Source organism: Trachypithecus francoisi, unplaced genomic scaffold, assembly GCF_009764315.1.
Source record: "Trachypithecus francoisi isolate TF-2019V2 unplaced genomic scaffold, Tfra_2.0 Lachesis_group4, whole genome shotgun sequence".
In the NCBI taxonomy this organism is placed as follows: Eukaryota; Metazoa; Chordata; class Mammalia; order Primates; family Cercopithecidae; genus Trachypithecus; species Trachypithecus francoisi.
Window position 1 is genome coordinate 110791567 of NW_022681469.1, and position 19308 is coordinate 110810874.

Below are 19308 nucleotides of genomic sequence, written 5' to 3' on the forward strand. Positions count from 1 at the left end.
GGGGTTTGGCTGGGTGCAGTGGCTCATGCCTGTAATCCCAGCACTTTGGGAGGCCAAGGCAGGTGGATCACTTGAGGTCAAGAGTTCGAGACCAGCCTGGCCAACATAGTGAAATGCCGTCTCTACCAAAAATACAAAAACTAGCTGGACGTGGTGGTAGGTGCCTGTAATCCCAGCTACTCGGAGGCTGAGATGGGAGAACTGCTTGAACTTGCGAGACAGAGGTTGCAGTGAGCCGAGATCGTGTCACTGCACTCCAGCCTGGGTGACAGAGTGAGACTCAGTCTCAAAATAGAAAAGAAAAGGGATAAGTATGGTGGTCACACCTGTAATCCCAGGAGTTGGGGAGGCTGAGGTGGGTTGATTGCTTAAGTCCAGGCATTTTGAGACCAGCCTGGGCAACATAGCAATACCTCCTCTTTATAAAAAAATAATACTAAGCCGGGTGTGGTGGCAAGGGCCTGTAGTCCCAGCTACTCGGGAGACTGAGGTGGGAGGACTGCTCGAGCCCAGGAGTTGGAGGCTGCAGTGAGCTATGATTATGCCATTGTACTCCAGCCTGGGCAACAAAGCAAGACCCCATCTCTACATAAAAATTTAAGAATTAGCTAGGCATGGTGACCTGTGCCTGTAATCCCAGCTACTCAGGAGGCTGAGGCAGAAGGATTGCTTGAGCCCAGGCGTTTGAGGCTAGAGTGAGCTATGATCATGCCACTGCACTCCAGCCTGGGTAACGGAGCGAGACTCGATCTCGTTTAAAAAAAAAAAAAAAAAAAAAACTTAGAGAGGGCAAAACTGTGCAGAGGCAGGGCTGGGACAATCAGCTGAGCTCAGGTGGGGCAGGTGTGGCTGGTGGGGCGGGTGGTGGAGGAGCAGCCTGCACTGGGCCTGGGTGAATGTGCATAGTGCAGACATCAGGAGCAAGGGGGGACCCTGAATGGTGCAAGGAGAGGCTTCAGGAGATGTGACAGCTTCCCTGTCCCTTGGCTTCAAGCAAGAGTGTGGCTTAGGTGGCACTTTGTTTGCCTCCATGACCCCAGGCTGATAAAACCACCCAATCATATGGCAGCTACTTCTACCAGCAGGTGAATGTCCATCAGGTATCAGCAGGACCTGGCACTGGGACCCTCCTCTGCATCCCCGGTGTTTGCCTAAACCCGCAGACGGGCAGGGCCAGCTGCTGTTCCAGCGTTTGTGCTGGAGCTTGGCTCACACTGTTCCACTGCTTGGAATGCCAGCCTCTGTCCTCACCTCTGGTCCATTAGGAAGGAGAAAAGTGAGGCATCATTGTAGAGCCTATAAGATATTATCAACCTTCTATGTCAATTTCTTTTTAATTTTTTAATTTGCTTTTAATTTTTTTTTTTTTTTTTGACAGAGTCTAGCTCTGTCGCCCAAGCTGGAGTGCAGTGGCATGATCTCAGCTTACTGCAGCCTCTATCTCCCGGGTTCAACCAATCCTCCCACCTCAGCCTCCCGAGTAACTGGGACTACAGGCATGTGCCACCACACCTGGCTAATTTTTGTATTTTTAGTAGAGACGGGGTTTCACCATGTTGGCCAGGCTGGTCTCGAACTTCTGACCTCAAGTGATCCACCTGCCTCGGCCTCTCAAAGTGCTGGGATTACAGGTGTGAGTTACCGTGCCTGGCCATGTCAATGAATTTAAATATTTGGATAAAACCAACAACTTTCTAGAAAATTACTGAAACTGACACAAGAAATTGAATCTGTAACTTAAAATCCCCCCACCATGGCCCAGCTTGGTGGCACATGCCTGTAATCCCAGCAGTTTGGGAGGCCAAGATGGGAAGAACTCATGAGGCCAGGAGTTCAAGACCACCCTGGGCAACATAGCAAGACCCCCCTCTGTCTCTACAAAAAATTTCCAAATTAGCCAGGCATGGTGGTGCATGCCTGTAGTCCCAGTGAGGAGGGAGAATTGTTTGAACACAGGAGGTCGAGGCTGCAGTGAGCTGTGATTGCATTGCTGTGCTCTAGCCTGGGTGACAGTGAGACCCTGTCTCTTTTTTTTAAGACTTGAGAAAATGGCCTTCTGAGGACCTGGCTCTTCACCCTTCAGACCCACAGAATGGCAGTTTCCCTCTCCCCATGGGTATTTCTGCTGGGGCTCTCTCTGGGGCCACCTGAAAGGTATGGAGCTCTCCAACTCCCTTCCAGTCTTCAGAAAATACATCCTTCCCCACAATCTGAGTCCACAGGAGCACACAGTTGATGACTTTTAGGCTGTTGATATTTCTTTGCTAAAGTGTTGTGTTTATTTTTATTTTCACTTTTTTATTTTTATTTTCTGAGATGGAGTCTCGCTGTGTTGCCCAGGCTGGAGTGCAGTGGCACAATCGTAGCTCACTGCAGCCTCCACCTCCTGGGCTCCAGCAATCCTCCTGCCTCAGCCTCCGACGTAGCTAGGACTACAGGCACATGCCACCATGCTGGCTCATTTATTTTTTGTGCAGACAAGGTCTTACTGTATTGCTCAGGCTGGGCTCAAACTCCTGGGCTCAAGCGGTCCTCCCACCTTGGCCTACCAAAGTGCTAGGATTATAGGCATGAGCCACCTTGCTGGGCCTCTTTGCTTAAAAAAAAAGTCACTATTTGCTGTATCCCAGTTTTCCTTTACCCTGTGTTTGGGGTACATCATGCCCTGTCATCTGAGAAGGAAGTGCCAGGGATTCAATTATTTCCAAAAACTGGGTTTCCAGGTTTTGCCATTGAGAAATAGGATTTGGGTCAGGCACAGTGGCTCATGCCTGTAATCCCAGAACTTTGGGAGGCCGAGGCAGGCAGATCTCTTGAGACCAGGAGTTCAAGACCAGCCTGGTCAACATGGCAAAACCCCATCTCTACTTAAAATATATTTAAGAAGGAGGAGGAGGAGGGGGAGGGGGGAGGAGGAGGAGGAGGGAGAAAGAAAGGAAGGAAAGAAGAAAAAACGAGGAAAGAGAGAGAAAGAAAGAAGAAAGAGAATTAGCCGGGCATGGTGGTGGGTGCCTCTAGTCCCATCTACTCGAGAGGCTGAGGCAGGAGAATGGCTTGAGGTGGAGGTTGCAGTGAGCTGAGATTGCGCAACTGCAATACAGCCAGCCTGGGCAAAAGAAACTGGGATTTAGAAATGCCTCAGGTGATGGGCTTCTGTCTCCTGCTGGGGAGGGGTGGGAGGTATTTTCACGCCTTCCAGGAAGCAGGGGGTGTCTCCAGTCCCTTAGTCCTCTTCTCACCTGGATTCACCACGCTGGTGAGTGCTGCAAAAGTGCCGAGTGAGCCAAGCAGACCTTGTCCCCTCCCTAGCTGGTCTCTCTGGGACAGCCTTGTCCACAGTTCCTTCTGCTTCTTCTAACAGAAGACCTTTGTGGTTTTCTAACTTCACCTGTGACTGGCAGGTGCAAAGTGCTGGGAAACCCATGCGCCACGCCCTGCCCCCAACCCCAGTCCCTCTACTTCCTCCAATTCAGTGTCGTTCATAATAAAACAGATTTTGACTTCTATACATCTGACACTGGTGTTTATGACTTGGGGGATTACAAAGTTAGGAAAGGAAGAGGGGTTGGTATCAACTCCCAAACTAGCATGGTCATGTGGATTGCAGTGAGTCCGGCATGATGATGTGCGCCTGCAGTCTCTCAATGCGTCCATTATGCGTACTTGCCTTCATCCAGCGTGGTTATCTGCACTTGCAATGCATCTGGCATGGCTACCTGTACTTGCAATGGGTCCAGCATGGTTATGTGTGCTTGCAATGCATCCGGCATGGTTATGAGTGCTTGCAATGGCTCCTGGCATGGTTATCTGTGCTTGCAATGCATACGGCAAGGTTATGGGTGCTTGCCTGCATCCAGCATGGTTATCTGCACTTGCACTGTGTCTGGCACGGTTACGTGTGATTGCAGTGCGTCCGGCATGGTTATGTGCGCTTGCAGTGCATCTGTTATGTGCTCTTGCACTTGCTGGAGATATGGACCAGCTGCATCACCTTTGCTTCTCTCCATCCCACTGCCTCACGATAATCACCATGCCAAAGCAGCAACTGTCCCCCAGAATCTGAAGGACGTGACATTGAAGCTTCCCCTGAAACCTACTGAGGAGCTTGTAAGAGACTGATTTGGCACAAACGATCCCCACTGCATCTCACTCAACCCACAACGAGGACTTTTTTTTTTTTTTTTTTTTTTTTTTTTTGAGACAGAATCTCGCTCTGTCACCCAGACTGGTCTTGAACTCCTAGGCTGAAGAGATCCTCCTGCCTCAGCCTCCTGAGTAGTGGGGACTTGAGGCACACACTCCGCACCAAGTTATTTTTTTAATTTTATTTTGTAGAGACGGGGTCTTGATATGTTGCTCAGGCTGGTCTAGAGCTCCCAGGCTCAAGTGATCCTCCTGCAGTGGCTGGGATTACAGGCATGAGTAACTGCATGCAGTCCCCATCCCCCTTTTTTGGTTTAACCCCACCAAGATAAAGGGAACATGAATACAGTTGAAGGTAGAAGAGAAATGTCCACGCAGTGTTAGGAGAAACATTGCTAATGGCAACCCCTGGCAGAGCAAAACTGAAGCCCAGGCTGGGTGCAGTCGTTCATGCCTGTAATCCCAGCACTTTGGGAGATTGAGTCAAGTGGATCACGAGGTCAGGAGTTCAAGACCAGGCTGGCTAAGATAGTGAAACCTCGTCTCTACTAAAAATACAAAAATTAGCGGGGTGTGGTGGCGGGTGCCTGTAATCCCAGCTACTTAGGAGGCTGAGGCAGAGAATCGCTTAAACCCAGGAGGCAGAGGTTGCAGTGTGCCGAGATCGCACCACTGCACTTCAGCCTGGGCAACAGAACAAGACTGTCTCAAAAAAAAAAAACCGGAAGCCCAAGTTCTGCAGAGGTAAACACTCCTCGGGAGGGGAGTCAAGAGGAAAAGGCTCTGGGATTGGAGGAAACATGTACGCCAGAGGGTGGAGATGTGCAGTGGGCTGCAAACAGGAGACCTGTTCAAAGTCAGAGTGAAGGCTGGGCACAGTGGCTCATGCCTGTAACCCCAGCACTTTGGGAAGCCAAGGCAGGAGACTCTCTTGAGCCAGGAGTTCGAGACCAGCCTGGGCAACATAGTGAGACCCCCATCTCTACAAAACATAAAAATAGAAAAATTAGCCAGGTGTGGTGGTGCACACCTGTAGTTCCAGCTATTCGGGAGGCTGGGGTGGGAGGATTGCTTGAGCCCAGGAGTTGGAGGCTACAGTGAGCTATGATTGCACCACTGCACTCCAGCTGGGAGACAGAGCCAGACCCCTGACCCTATGTCTTTTTTTTTTTTTTTTTTTTTTTTTTTTGGAGACAGAGTCTTGCTCTGTTGCCAGGCTGGAATGCAATGGCCTGATCTCGGCTCCCTGCAACCTCTGCCTCCCGGGTTGAAGCAATTCTGCGACCTCAGCATCCTGAGTAGCTGGGACTACAGGTGCCAGCCACCATGCCGGCTAATTTTTGTATTTTTAGTGGAGATGGGGTTTTACCATGTTGGCCAAGAAAGTCTCCATCTCCTGACCTCGTGATCTGCCTGCCTGGGGCTCCAAAGTGCTGGGATTACAGATGTGAGCTAACCCTATGTCTTGGGGAAAAAAAAAAAAAAGAAGAGTGGTAAGACATGAGACCCCTTTTACACTGTGGGCTGGGTGGTCGCTCGCCCCAGCCTATAAGAGGGAAAGACGGCCGGGCGCGGTGGCTCAAGCCTGTAATCCCAGCACTTTGGGAGATTGAGTCAAGTGGATCACGAGGTCAGGAGTTCAAGACCAGGCTGGCTAAGATAGTGAAACCTCGTCTCTACTAAAAATACAAAAATTAGCGGGGTGTGGTGGCGGGTGCCTGTAATCCCAGCTACTTAGGAGGCTGAGGCAGAGAATCGCTTAAACCCAGGAGGCAGAGGTTGCAGTGTGCCGAGATCGCACCACTGCACTTCAGCCTGGGCAACAGAACAAGACTGTCTCAAAAAAAAAAAACCGGAAGCCCAAGTTCTGCAGAGGTAAACACTCCTCGGGAGGGGAGTCAAAGAGGAAAAGGCTCTGGGATTGGAGGAAACATGTACGCCAGAGGGTGGAGATGTGCAGTGGGCTGCAAACAGGAGACCTGTTCAAAGTCAGAGTGAAGGCTGGGCACAGTGGCTCATGCCTGTAACCCCAGCACTTTGGGAAGCCAAGGCAGGAGACTCTCTTGAGCCCAGGAGTTCGAGACCAGCCTGGGCAACATAGTGAGACCCCCATCTCTACAAAACATAAAAATAGAAAAATTAGCCAGGTGTGGTGGTGCACACCTGTAGTTCCAGCTATTCGGGAGGCTGGGGTGGGAGGATTGCTTGAGCCCAGGAGTTGGAGGCTACAGTGAGCTATGATTGCACCACTGCACTCCAGCCTGGGAGACAGAGCCAGACCCCTGACCCTATGTCTTTTTTTTTTTTTTCTTTTTTTTTTTTTTTTGGAGACAGAGTCTTGCTCTGTTGCCAGGCTGGAATGCAATGGCCTGATCTCGGCTCCCTGCAACCTCTGCCTCCCGGGTTGAAGCAATTCTGCGACCTCAGCATCCTGAGTAGCTGGGACTACAGGTGCCAGCCACCATGCCCGGCTAATTTTTGTATTTTTAGTGGAGATGGGGTTTTACCATGTTGGCCAAGAAAGTCTCCATCTCCTGACCTCGTGATCTGCCTGCCTGGGGCTCCCAAAGTGCTGGGATTACAGATGTGAGCTAACCCTATGTCTTGGGGAAAAAAAAAAAAAAGAAGAGTGGTAAGACATGAGACCCCTTTTACACTGTGGGCTGGGTGGTCGCTCGCCCCAGCCTATAAGAGGGAAAGACGGCCGGGCGCGGTGGCTCAAGCCTGTAATCCCAGCACTTTGGGAGGCCGAGACGGGCGGATCACGAGGTCAGGAGATCGAGACCATCCTGGCGAACACGGTGAAACCCCGTCTCTACTAAAAATACAAAAAAAACTAGCCGGCGAGGTGGCAGGCGCCTGTAGTCCCAGCTACTCGGGAGGCTGAGGCAGGAGAATGGCGTAAACCCGGGAGGCGGAGCTTGCAGTGAGCTGAGATCTGGCCACTGCACTCCAGTCCGGGCGACAGAGCGAGACTCCGCCTCAAAAAAAAAAAAAAAAAAAAAAAAGGGAAAGACAATGTCTGAACTTGGAGGTATGAAAGTGGAACCTCTCTAGAAAGCTTCATCCTGGCCAGCGACACCACAGCTGTGTCTCCTGGAGCTGGGAGCATCCCTACTCACACCTCAGGGAGAGAGTGGAGTGCAGGTACAAGCCCAACCAAGGGAAAAGCCCTCAAAGTGAGGGTCCTGCCTCTGTCACCGGGACAAGTGTGAGGCAGCCCTGCCACCTGGTGGCAGCACTCAGAACTGCATCAGCAGGTGGGCTGCTTTAGGATCTGGGGATACCGCGGCAACATAAGTGCCCTTGTGGGTTACAGTCTGATAAGAAAGATGTTCAATCATCTTATTAAAATAATCGGCCAGGCGCGGTGGCTCACACCTGTAATCCCAGCATTTTGGGAGGCCCAGGCGGGCGGATCTCCTGAGTCAGGAGTTTGAGTCCACCTTTCTCTACTAAAAATACAAAAATTAGCCTGGCGTGGGGGCCTATAATCCCAGCTACTTGGGAGGCTGAGGCAGAAGAATTGCTTGAACCCGGGAGGCGGGAGGTTGCAGTGAGCCGAGATTGCACCACTGCATTCCAGCCTGGGTGACAGAGGCAGACTCTGTCTCAAAAAAAAAAAGAAAGAAAAAAAAAAAAAAAAAAAGAAAATTACTGCTGTGAAGGGAACAAGGGGCTGAAGGAAGTAACTACAGAGGGCCCAGGGGCACGGCGGCATCTATGAGAGGTTTGGGATGAGATTTTGAAGATGGTCTCTGGGTTCCAGGCCGAGCTCACTCTGGTGCTCCTCCGGGCAGTGGAGCGGGGCTCTTAGCTGGGCTCTGAGCCCAGGCTCTGAGCTCTGGGCAGTGGGCTCAGGCTCTCCCAGGGATGTTGGTGTTCCTGTGGTGGCCACTGCCCATTGACCTGGGTTCCGCTTCTCCTCTGAACTCAAGTTCTCTCTAGGGCTGACAAGACCCAGGTGGGCAGAGAATGAGATGAAGGCTTGAAAACCAAATCGTGGGAGATGCCGGGAACGGGCGTTGCAGCGTCTGCCTGGCAGCAGCCCTGGGTGGAAGGCGCTCGTGGCAGTGGTGTATCTACCCGGACCGCAATTGCCCACCAACATCCAGATCTGTGCCCGTTCCTAAAGACTGCAGGTCCCTGAAGCCTCACAAGGGCTCCCCCTCTACAAGACCTGCCCCCAGGATCTTAGGGCCTGGGAAAGGCAGGAGCTAAGATAAGGGTTTGGGGAGAAAGGAGGGAACCCCTTCCTTGACTCCATGGACCAGTCTCAAAACAGAGATGGAAGCAGAGATGTTCAGAGATAGTACCTGTGTCAAGGAAACTCCCATGTTGCCCCTAGGTCACGCTGCCCTGGAGAAAAGTCCAGACGCCCTGGAGGGGATAGACTGAGCTAGGGAGATGAGGGGATGGCTGTGTTCCCCTCACTTCATCAGATAGGACTCTGTGAAGCCTGGGGGCAGGCTGGGAGTCTGAGGATGTGGGAGAACATTCACAGCTGAGAACTAAAGGAGAGGCCGGGCACGCCGGCTCACGCCTATAATCCCAGCACTTTGGGAGGCTGAGGTGGGTGGATCACTAGAGCCCAGGGGTTCAAGGCCAGACTGGGCAATGTGGTAAAACCCTGTCTCTACCAAAATATACAAAAACTAGCTGGGTGTGGTGGTACGTGCCTGTAGTCCCAGCTACTTGGGAGGCTGAGGTGGGAAGATTGCTTAAGCCCAGGAGGCAGAGGTTGCGGTGAGCTGAGATCACACCACTGCATTCCAGCCTGGGTGACAGAGCAAGACCCTGACCTAAGAAGAAGAAAAAGACTGATTCATCCCCTCCTGGACACATAGCCCCTCTAGAGCTGTCTTTGACAGTCTGGGCTGCCATAACAAAGTCCCATAGACTGACTGCCTTATCAACAATAGTTATCTATTTCTCGCAACTCTGGAGACTGAAGATCTGAGATCAGGGTGCCTGGTCAGCTTCTGGTGAGGGTCCTCTTCTGGGTTCTAGATCGCAGACTTCTAGTCGTGTCTTCACGTGGTGGAAAAAGAGGGAGGGAGCTCTCTGGGGTCCCACTGATTGATTGATTGATTGATTGATTGAGATGGAGTTTCACTCTTGCTGCCCAGGCTGGAGTGCAGTGGCATGATCTCAGCTCACTGCAACCCCTGCCTCCCTGGTTCAAGCAATTCTCCTGCCTCAGCCTCCCGAGTAGCTGGGATTACAGGCGTCCGCCACCACGCCCAGCTAATTTTTTGTATTTTTGGTAGAGAAGGGGTTTCACCATGTTGGGCAGGCTGATCTTGAACTTCTGACCTCGTGATCCGCCCGCCTTGGCCTCCCAAAGTGCTGGGATTACAGGCGTGAGCCACCGTGCCTGGCCATCCCTTTTATTAATATAAGGGCAATATACCATTGGTGAGGGTAACACCCTCATGACTCATCACCTCCCACAGGCCCTTGTCTCATCATACTATCACCTTGGAGGGTAGGTTTCAATATATAAATTTGGGGGGGACATGTTCAGTCTATTGCAAGAGCAATGGGGTAAGTTTCAGTGTTGGGATGTGTGTGAAATGGGGGACAATATTGCAGGCAAAGATTGGCTGTAGCCCCATGACGGTCTCTGCTGAGAAGTGATTCCTCCAGCCCTCTACCCCAAATCTCCAGCCCTCTACCCCAAATACCCCATTATGATCTCATTTCTTCACCCATAAGATAGGAACAGAAATAGCACCTTGGCCAGGCACAGTGGCTCATGCCTGCAATCCCAGCATTTTGGGAGGCTGAGGCAGGCGAATCATGAGGTCAGGAGTTCGAGACCAGCCTGGCCAATATGGTGAAACCCAGTCTCTACTAAAAATTAGCTGGGTATGGTGGCGCGCACCTGTAGTCCCAGCTACTCGGGAGGCTGAGGCAGGAGAATTGCTTGAACCCGGGAGGTGGAGGTTGCAGTGAGCTGAGATTACACCACTGCACTCCAGTCTGGGCGACAAGAGCAAAAACTTCGTCTCAAAACAAGCCCCCAAAAACAATTGAAAATCTCCATAAAAGCCACACAAATCCTGGCAAAAATAGTCAAAACTAACTTTTTCAGAACTTTAGAAATTAACCAAAGGCTTATAACAATTCGGAGAGTTTAAGAAAAATAGCTGAATATCTCTAAGACTGTCAACAGAGAAAAATGATGAGACAAGTTGTCAATCATTTTAGGAGGTTTATTTGCCAAAGTTAACGATACACGCCAGGGAGACACGTCTATGTCTTTCTCCAGAGATACTTTTGAGGGCTCCACCTTTAAAGGGGAAGGAGTGAGATACTGAGAAGTACACAATTTTCGTATAAGAAGGAGGCAGGAAAAATAGTCATTCATGCCTTTTGTCTGGCTCAGTGAATCTGCTCTTCCCCTGGCCCCCCGCACCCAGACAGGGTCTCATTCTGTCACCCAGGCTGGAGCGCAGTGGCACAATCTCGGCTCACTGCAACCTCCGCCTCCCGGGTTCAAGCAGTTCCCCTGCTTCAGCCTCCCAAGTAGCTGGGATTGCAGATGCCTTCCACCATGCCCAGCTAATATATGTATTTTTAGTAGAGACGGGGTTTCACCCTGTTGCCCAGGCTGGTCTCGAACTCCTGACCTCAAGTGATCAGCCCACCTCGGCCTCCCAAAGTGCTGGGATTACAGGTATGAGCCACCGTGCCTGCCCGGCATTTCTTTGCATAAGATAACAGAGAAAATGGGGCAGGGGGCCGGGCGCGGTGGCTCAAGCCTGTAATCCCAGCACTTTGGGAGGCCGAGACGGGTGGATCACAAGGTCAGGAGATCGAGACCATCCTGGCTAACATGGTGAAACCCCATCTCTACTAAAAAAAAAAAAATACAAAAAACTAGCCGGGCGAGGTGGTGGGCGCCTGTAGTCCCAGCTACTCGGGAGGCTGAGGCAGGAGAATGGCATGAACCCGGGAGGTGGAGCTTGCAGTGAGCTGAGATCCGGCCACTGCACTCTAGCCTGGGCGACAGAGCGAGACTCCGTCTCAAAAAAAAAAAAAAAAAAGAAAATGGGGCAGGGGAGCAATCAGATATGCATTTGTGTCTGGTGGGCAGGGGGTTGACTGTACTTTAAAAGATAAGCCATCAGTTTCCATTGCCATGATGAAATTTTAACAGAAACACCTTAAAGATCTTGTAGCTCACTAGGAATTTCCTTGTGGGCAAAATGTAGGGGAGACTTGTAGCTTTTCATCTTGTAACCATCTTATTTAGAAACCCAAAAATGGGGAGGCAGGTTTGCACAACCCAGTTCCCAGCTTGACTTTTCACTTTGGCTTAATGAGTTTGAGGTTCCAAGATTTCATTTTATTTATTTATTTATTTATTATTTATTTATTTATTTTTGAGATGGAGTCTCGCTCTGTCACCCAACCTGGAGTGCAGGGGGCACAGTCTTGGCTCACTGCAACCTCTGCCTCCTGGGTTCAAGCAGTTCTCCTGGCTTAGCCTCCTGAGTAGCTGGGATTACAGGCACGCACCACTGCACCCAGCTAATTTTTGTATTTTTAGCAGAGATGGGGTTTCACCATGTTGGCCAACTGGTCACGAACTCCTGACCTCAGGTTATCTGGCAGATAAATCCAAAAGTGTTGGCGGTGACAGGCGTGAACCACCATGTCCAGCCTGGGGTCCCAAGATTTAATTTCCTTTCACCTGACCAATGAGCTTTGTGACATATGACCTTCCCATTTCATTCTTCTCAGCTCTGTGATAGCCTTAAAATCCAATAGACTTGGCCAGATACGCACTTGTAATCTCGGCACTTTGGGAGGCTAAGGTGGGCAAATTGCTTAAGCCCAGGAGTTTAAGACCAGCCTGGGCAAGATAGCGAGACCCCATGTCTACAAAAAATACAAAAATTAGTTAGGCGTGGTGGCACAAGCCTGTAGTCTCAGGTACTTGGGAGGCTGAGGTGGGAGGATTGCGTGAACCCAGGAAGTCGAGGCTGCAGTGAGTCATGATCATGCCACTGTACTCGAATCTGAGCAATGGGGGGTGAGATCCTTCCATCTCAAAAAAAAAAAACCAACAGACTTTACCCACAGTAGCTGTAAAAACCAGCAATTTAGGCCGGGCGCAGTGGCTCAGGCCTGTAATCCCAGCACTTTGGGAGGCCGAGGTGGGCGGATCGCAAGGTCAGGAGATTGAGGCCATCCTGGCTAACACGGTGAAACCCCGTCTCAACTGAAAATACAAAAAATTAGCCGGGCGTGGTGGCGGGCGTCTGTAGTCCCAGCTACTCGGGAGGCTGAGGCAGGAGAATGGCGTGAACCCAGAAGTCAGAGATTGCAGTGAGCCAAGGTTGCGCCACTGTACCCCTGGATGACAGTGTAAGACTCCATCTCAAAAAAAAAAAGACCAGGTATGGTGGCTCACGCCTGTAATCCCAGCACTTTGGGAGGCCGAGGTGGGCAGATCATGAGGTCAGGAGATCGAGACCATCTGGCTAACACGGTGAAACCCCATCTCTACTAAAAATACAAAAACTTACCTGGGCGAGGTGGCAGGCGCCTGTAGTCCCAGTACTTGGGAGGCTGAGGCAGGAGAATGGCGTGAACCCAGGAGGCAGAGCTTGCAGTGAGCCGAGATCACGCCACTGCACTCCAGCCTGGGCGACAGAGTGAGACTCCGTCTCACAAAAAAAAAAAAAAAAAAAAAAAAAAAAAAAAAAAAAAAAAAAAAAAAAAATTAGCAACCATTTGAGAGAAAATGGGTTTGAAACTCGCCAAAAAGCCCTATCTTCAGAGAATTGTCTGTACTTCACCTATAAGTCAACTGCCTAGAAAAACCCCACTCAAATGACTTTTTTTTTCCCCCTTTGAGACAAAGTCTTGCTCTGTTGCCAGGCTGGAGTGCAATGGTGTGATCTCTGTTCACCGCAACCTCTGCCTCCTGGGTTCAAGCAATTCTCCTGCCTCAACCTCTCGAGTAGCTGGGACTACAGGCGCGTGCCACCATGCCCAGCTAATTTTTGTATTTTTAGTAGAGACAAGGTTTCACCACGTTGGCCAGGATGATCTCGATTTCTTGACCTTTTGATCCGCCCACCTCAGCCTACCAAAGAGCTGGGATTACAGGCGTGAGCCACAATGCCCAGCCCATCGTATCATTCTTACGCCTTTGCATCCTCATAGCTTAGCTCCCACTTATAAGTGAGAACATATGATGTTTGGTTTTCCATTCCTGAGTTACTTCACTTAGATGAATGGTCTCCAACTCCATCCAGGTTGCTGCGAATGCCATTATTTCATTCCTTTTTATGGCTGAGTAGTACTCTGTGATATATATATATGTATATGTATGTGTGTGTATGTATATGTATGTATATGCATATGTGTGTATATATACATATATGTATGTGTGTATATATGTATATATATGCATATATATGTATGTATATATGTATACACACACATTTTCTTTACTCGTTGACTGATGGGAATTTGGGCTGGTTCCATATTTTTGCAATTTCAAATTGTGCTGCTATAAATATGCCTGTCTTTTTCATATAATGATGTCTTTTCCTCTGCGTAGATACTCAGGAGTCGGATTGCTGGATCGAATGGTAGATCTACCTTTAGTTCTTTAAGGCATCTTTAAAGGAGTATAAAGTCTCAAGGATTGGGGTATATGAAGAAACAGAGGAGGAGGAGAAGGATGTGCCTCAGTTGAGTAAGTCCAGAGGAAGGCTGGGTGGTTGACCTTTGGCTGGGTGTGCAGATGGACGTGATTCTAGTAATTTGGGGCAGTATTGACCATGAAGCTGATTTATTGCAGGTACCTCATCTGAGATTGATGGTAACTGATGGCAAATGCCAAGGGGCATTTTTAGGGGAGGATCCAACAGAATTTGGAGCAATTGACTACAGCACAAGGCTGGAGCCTCTGGCTCTCTGAGGTTCCAGGGACAGAACCCCAAGTCAGGGGGACATTGAGAGGAGGCACACATTAGGGAGAAATAAGGATAGCATAACTAATTCCTTCACTTATTTATTTTGAGATGGAGTCTCACTCTGTCGCCCAGGCTGGAGCACAGTGGTGCAATCTCAGCTCACTGCAACCTCCGCCTCCCAGGTTCAAGTGATTCTCCTGCCTCAGCCTCCTGAGTAGCTGGGATTACAGACACCTGCCACCACGCCTGGAGAATTTTTGTATTTTTAGTAGAGATGGGGTTTCACCATCTTGGTCAGGCAGGTCTTGAACTCCTGACCTTGTGATCCACCCACCTCGGCCTCCCAAAGTGCTGGGATTAAAGGTGTGAGCCATCATGCCTGGCCTGGCTGAGCTTAACAATAACACCATATTTCATCAGATCTAGGACACCATCACCTGTAAGATGCATGTTTCTCTTAGGTACTACTAAGAAAGAGAAATCAGGCCAGGCAAGGTAGCTCATATCTGAGAAAACAGGACTCAGGGGAAAGAGAAGAACTTCCAAGGTGGAGGTACGTCTGTGGGTCCCAGTCGCATTCGAGGGCTCAGGAAAGAATCTGGAATGAAGCTTCCTGATTTTGGCATTGGGCCAGCTCCATTCCCAGAAAGATGGGGAGGCTTGGGTTAGAAATAACACATTGAACTTGGGACAGGTTGAGTCGGAAGAGTTGGTGGAAGTGTTCAGGAGGCGGTGGAAAATATGGTTCTGGGCTGGGTGTGGTGGCTCACGCCTATAATCCCAGCATTTGGGGAGGCGAAGGCTCACTTGAGCCCAGGAGTTTGAGACCAGCCTGGGCAACATAGCAAGACTCCTATCTCTACACAAATAAAATAAATAAAATTAACTGAGCATTGTGGTACACACCTGTAGTCCCAGCTACTTAAGAGGCTGAGGCAGGAGTTTCACTTGAAGTCCACAGCTTGAGACCAGCCTGGGTAACACAGCTAGACCCCATCTCTATAAAAAACTTTTTTTGTTAACTTAAAAAAATTTAAAGTTTTTCTAAAATTAAAAATGTTTAAGATTTTTTAAATTAAAAATTTTTTTAGTTTCTTTAAATTTTAAAAATGCTTAAATTTTTTAAAATTAAAAAAATTTTAAAGTCTTGATATTTTAAAAAATGTAAAGTTTAAAAAAAATTTTTAAACATATGGGCTGGGTTTGGTGGCTCACACCTGTAATCCTAGCACTTTGGGAGGCTGAGGCACGAAGATCACTTGAGACCACCCTGGGCAATATAAGGAGACCCTTTTTCTACAAATAATTTTTTTTAAAAAATAGCCAGGTGTGGTGGCATGCACCCATGGTCTCAGTTACTTGGGGGCTGAGGCAGGAGGACTGCCTCAGTCTGGGAGGTTGAGGCTGCAGTGAGCTGTGATCACACCACCACACTCCAACCTAGTTAACAGAGTGAGACCCTGTCTCAAAAAAAAAAAAAAAAAAAAGGTAGGGTGCAGTAGTCCACCCCTATAATCCCAGCACTTTGGGAAGCCGAGGCAGACGATCGCTTGAGTCCAGGAGTTCAAGACCAGCCTGGGTAACATGGCGAAACCCTGTCTCAACAAAAAAATAGAAAAATTAGGCCAGGCGCAGTGGCTCATGCCTGTAATCCCAGCACTTTGGGAGGCTGAGGCGGATCAGCTGTGGTCAGGAGTTTGAGACCAGCCTGGCCAACACAGTGAAACCCCATCTCTACTAAAAATACAAAAATTAGCTGGGCATGGTCGCACATGCCTGTAGTCCCAGCTATGCGGGAGGCTGAGGCAGGAGAATCTTGAACCTGGGAGGCAGAGGCTGCAGTGAGCTGAGACTGCACCACTGCACTCCAGCCTGGACAACAGAGTGATATGAGACACTATCTCAAAAAATAGAAAAATGAGCCAGATGAGGTGGTGTACACCTGTGGTCCCAACTACTTGGGGGACTGAGATGGGAGGATTGCTTGAACCCAGGAGGCGGAGATTGCAGTGAGCCAAGATCACACCACTACCCTCCAGCCTGGGCAACGGAGCAAGACCCAGTCTCAGTAGTGATGATGACATATGATTCTGCATCTAAAAGGACTGGAATTCTCCTCAGGACCATGGCAGCAGGTGCTCTGACTTGTGAAGGCTGCTCTTCCTCACCAAGCGGCTGCCCCCCCGCCCCCAAGAGGATGGATGCTCCTCCCTGGTAATTTTCTCTGCGACTGAGGGAGAAATGATGAACCCAGGATTGCAATGGGTTTGTCCTGAATCCAGCAAAGGGGAAAAAAAGGGAATCATAAAGCACCCATCCCAGGGCAAGAGATGACGGATGCACTGTTTTATCAGCACGGGGCTGGGAGGCGTGCAAGGGGTCAGGCGGCCTCTGTGCACACAGGATTCTCTCACTGCTCCCGAGGTTTCACCCACGTGGCTCTGTCTGCAGGACTGGTCCTTCCTGCTGCTCAGAACCAAGCCCACGCCACGCAGAGATCACCTGGGAGAACCCGGACTCCCTCCAGTCCTTCTTCCCCGCCGGGTGCAGCTCTTCCTCCTCACTGTAGGCTGGAAACCAGGATGCCTGGCTCCCTAGGTATGGACGAGGTGGGATAGAACAGAGAGGGCGGGTGGCCAGGTCTGAAGGAGACCCCTGGGTGCCTGGAAGCATGCAGGGCACAGCACAGCAGCTCTGGCCATCTGAATTTCCGAGGGACATTGGACGGTGGGAAGTGAGGGATGCCCAGGACTGATGGAGGGGAGGATTCTGGGTTCCTGAGGGAATGTGGGGTCAGAGTGAGAAGCAAGGGGGGTGGCCCCCAGAAGGCTGCACATGGGGTTCTGGGGCTGGGACAGGCAAAAGGCAGGCAGGTGTCTGGGAGGGAGGTGTTACGGTGACACCTTTCCAGCCTGCACTCCTGTCCCTGCTGCAGACCCCAATGCGAGCTGCTGGCCTGAGTCCAGTGGGACAGCCCTGCAGGAGTTTGTGATCCTGGGCTTCTCCGCGTGCTGCTCTTAGCCCTCCTCTTGCCACTCGACCTGGCCACCCTGGCGGGGAACCTGCTGATCCTGGGCCCGGCCCTGGTGGACCCTGCCCTGCACTCGCCAATGTACTTCTTCCTGGGGGCAGCGTCTGCGGTGGAGGCAGCCTACACGCTGGTGCTCACACCACGCATGCTGGCCGGCGTCCTCCTGTCCCCTGCACCAGGGGCCAGGCCGTGGCCCCCTCCACCTGCGCCGCCCAGATGGGCCTCTTTGTGGCCCTGGGGGGCTCCGAGTGCCTGCTGCTGCCTGCCATGGCCCTCGACCACTACCTGGTCATCTGCCACCTACTCTACTACCCTCGGCTCATGACCACAGACGTCTGCTGGGGCCTGCTGGCCTCCTGCTGCACGGGTGGCTGTGTCCTGGGCCTTACCACAGCTATCTTCCAGCTGCCCTTCTGCTGTGGCTGCCTGGTCAACCATGTCTTCTGTGACTTCCCGGCCATGCTGGTGCTGGCCTGCGGGTCCCAGGCCCTCCAGGAGCGCGTCCTCCTGGTGCCCTGCCTGCTGCTGCTGCTGCCCCTGCTCCTCATCCTGTTCTCCTACACCCGGGTGCTGGTGGTCGTCCTGGGCGTTGGGAGGGTCGCAGGCCGCCGCAAGGCCTTCAACACGGTGGCGTCCCACCTCACCATGGCTGTGCTCCACTGCGACTGTGCCACGGCCATGTATGCCAGGCCCCTGAGCAGCCGTTCCCTTGAGGAGGACAAGCTGGTCTCACTCATCTACATCAACATCACCCCGCTGCTGTACCCGGCCATCTACACGCTGCAGAACTGGGACATGCAGGAGGTCCTGCAACGCATGGTCGGCCAGAGGACGCCGGGGATGGGTCATCAGGTGGATTTCGCCTGATGCTGGGTGCCAGGTGATAACTGTCCTGAGATTTCCCCAACTGAGGGGAATCTCACCATTTCGGAGCCATCTAAGCCTCCCCAACGCCTACTGGATGTCAACGTAAGTATGGCTCGCAAGGACCACCAATCCAACACCAGCCTAGTGCTGCTGCGTCTGTTGACGTCTTGTGCTGCATGGTTCTTTGCTGTTGAGGGACGTCCCATGCATTATAAAATGCTCAGCCACACCCTGGAATCTTTCTCTATTCACTGGATGCCAGTGGCACCCTCCACCCCACTTCCCCATGTGATGATCAAAAATGTTATTGGGCTCGGCGCAGTGGAGCACTTTGGGAGGCCAAGGCAGGAGGATCTCGAGTCCAGGAGGTTGAGACCAGCCTGGGTAATATGGTGAAACCCCTCCTCTACAAAAATTGGCCAGGTGTAATGCTGTGTGCCTGTAGTCCCAGCTACAGGGGAGGCTGAGGCGGGAGGATCATGAGCCCAGGAGGTGGAGGCTGTAGTGAGCTATGATTGCAGGACTGTACTCCAGCCTGGGTGACAGAGCAAAGCCCTGTCTCAAAAACAAATACCTCCTGAAGGGACCATTTAGGAGCCAGGAACCTCAGAGGCACGGTCAGTGCATGTAACCTCTGCCTACCAAACCTCCTGGCTGGCGAACGTGCATGCCGGTCAAGGCTGATCGGGAAGAATTACGTCTATGCCAGTGAGGCGCACCAAGAAGGAAGCCGCCAATGGCTTCAGGAGTCTTGGGAAAGAGGAAGAGTCTCTTCATACCATTTCCATCCTTATCTGTGGTTTCTTGAGGCTGGTGTCAGGGAACCTGAAACACAAAAGCCCTAGCCCTGGAGCAGGAGAGCCTCCCAGCCTTCTCCCCAGATGCTGCAGGCATGTGGAACATGATCACCCCTAAAGAGATTTAAGACAGCTGTGTGTGTGGTTTTTTTTTTTTTTTTTTTTTTGAGGGAGTCCTGCACTGTTGTCCAGGCTGGAGAGGAGCAATGGTGCGATCTCAGCTCACTGCACGCTCCGCCTCCTGGGTTCAAGTGATTCTCCTGCCTCAGCCTCCCAAGTAGTTGGGATTACAGGTGCCCGCCCCCATGCCCAGCTGACTTTGTATTTTTAGTAGAGATGGGGTTTCACTATGTTGGTCATGCTGGTCTCGAACTCCCAACCTTGTGATCCACCTCCCTCGGCCTCCCAAAGTGCTGGGATTACAGGTATGAGCCACCACGCTTGGCCTACGACAGTTCTTTTTTAAGGACTTTTTTTTTTTTTTTTAAGAGCCGTTTAGGTTCACAGCACAATTGAGAGGAAAGTACAG

General features: G+C 51.0%; 2 long non-coding RNA genes across 4 annotated transcripts in view; one reads left to right on the forward strand and one right to left on the reverse strand.

The window, feature by feature from the left end:
* Positions 1 to 19308, forward strand: part of LOC117072745 — a 24307-nt gene continuing 4999 nt past the window's right edge. The window contains exons 1-2 of the long non-coding RNA XR_004432936.1: positions 1 to 13; positions 4417 to 4422. This is a non-coding gene — a long non-coding RNA (uncharacterized LOC117072745). The remainder of the gene's footprint in view (positions 14 to 4416; positions 4423 to 19308) is intronic.
* LOC117072743 overlaps positions 16055 to 19308 on the reverse strand; it is a 20823-nt gene continuing 17569 nt past the window's right edge. For 2 of the 3 annotated variants that reach the window (XR_004432932.1, XR_004432933.1), the window contains exon 3: positions 18451 to 18807. This is a non-coding gene — a long non-coding RNA (uncharacterized LOC117072743). Of the gene's footprint in view, positions 16679 to 18450; positions 18808 to 19308 lie in introns of those variants that run through there. The other variant, XR_004432934.1, reaches the window with a different exon arrangement.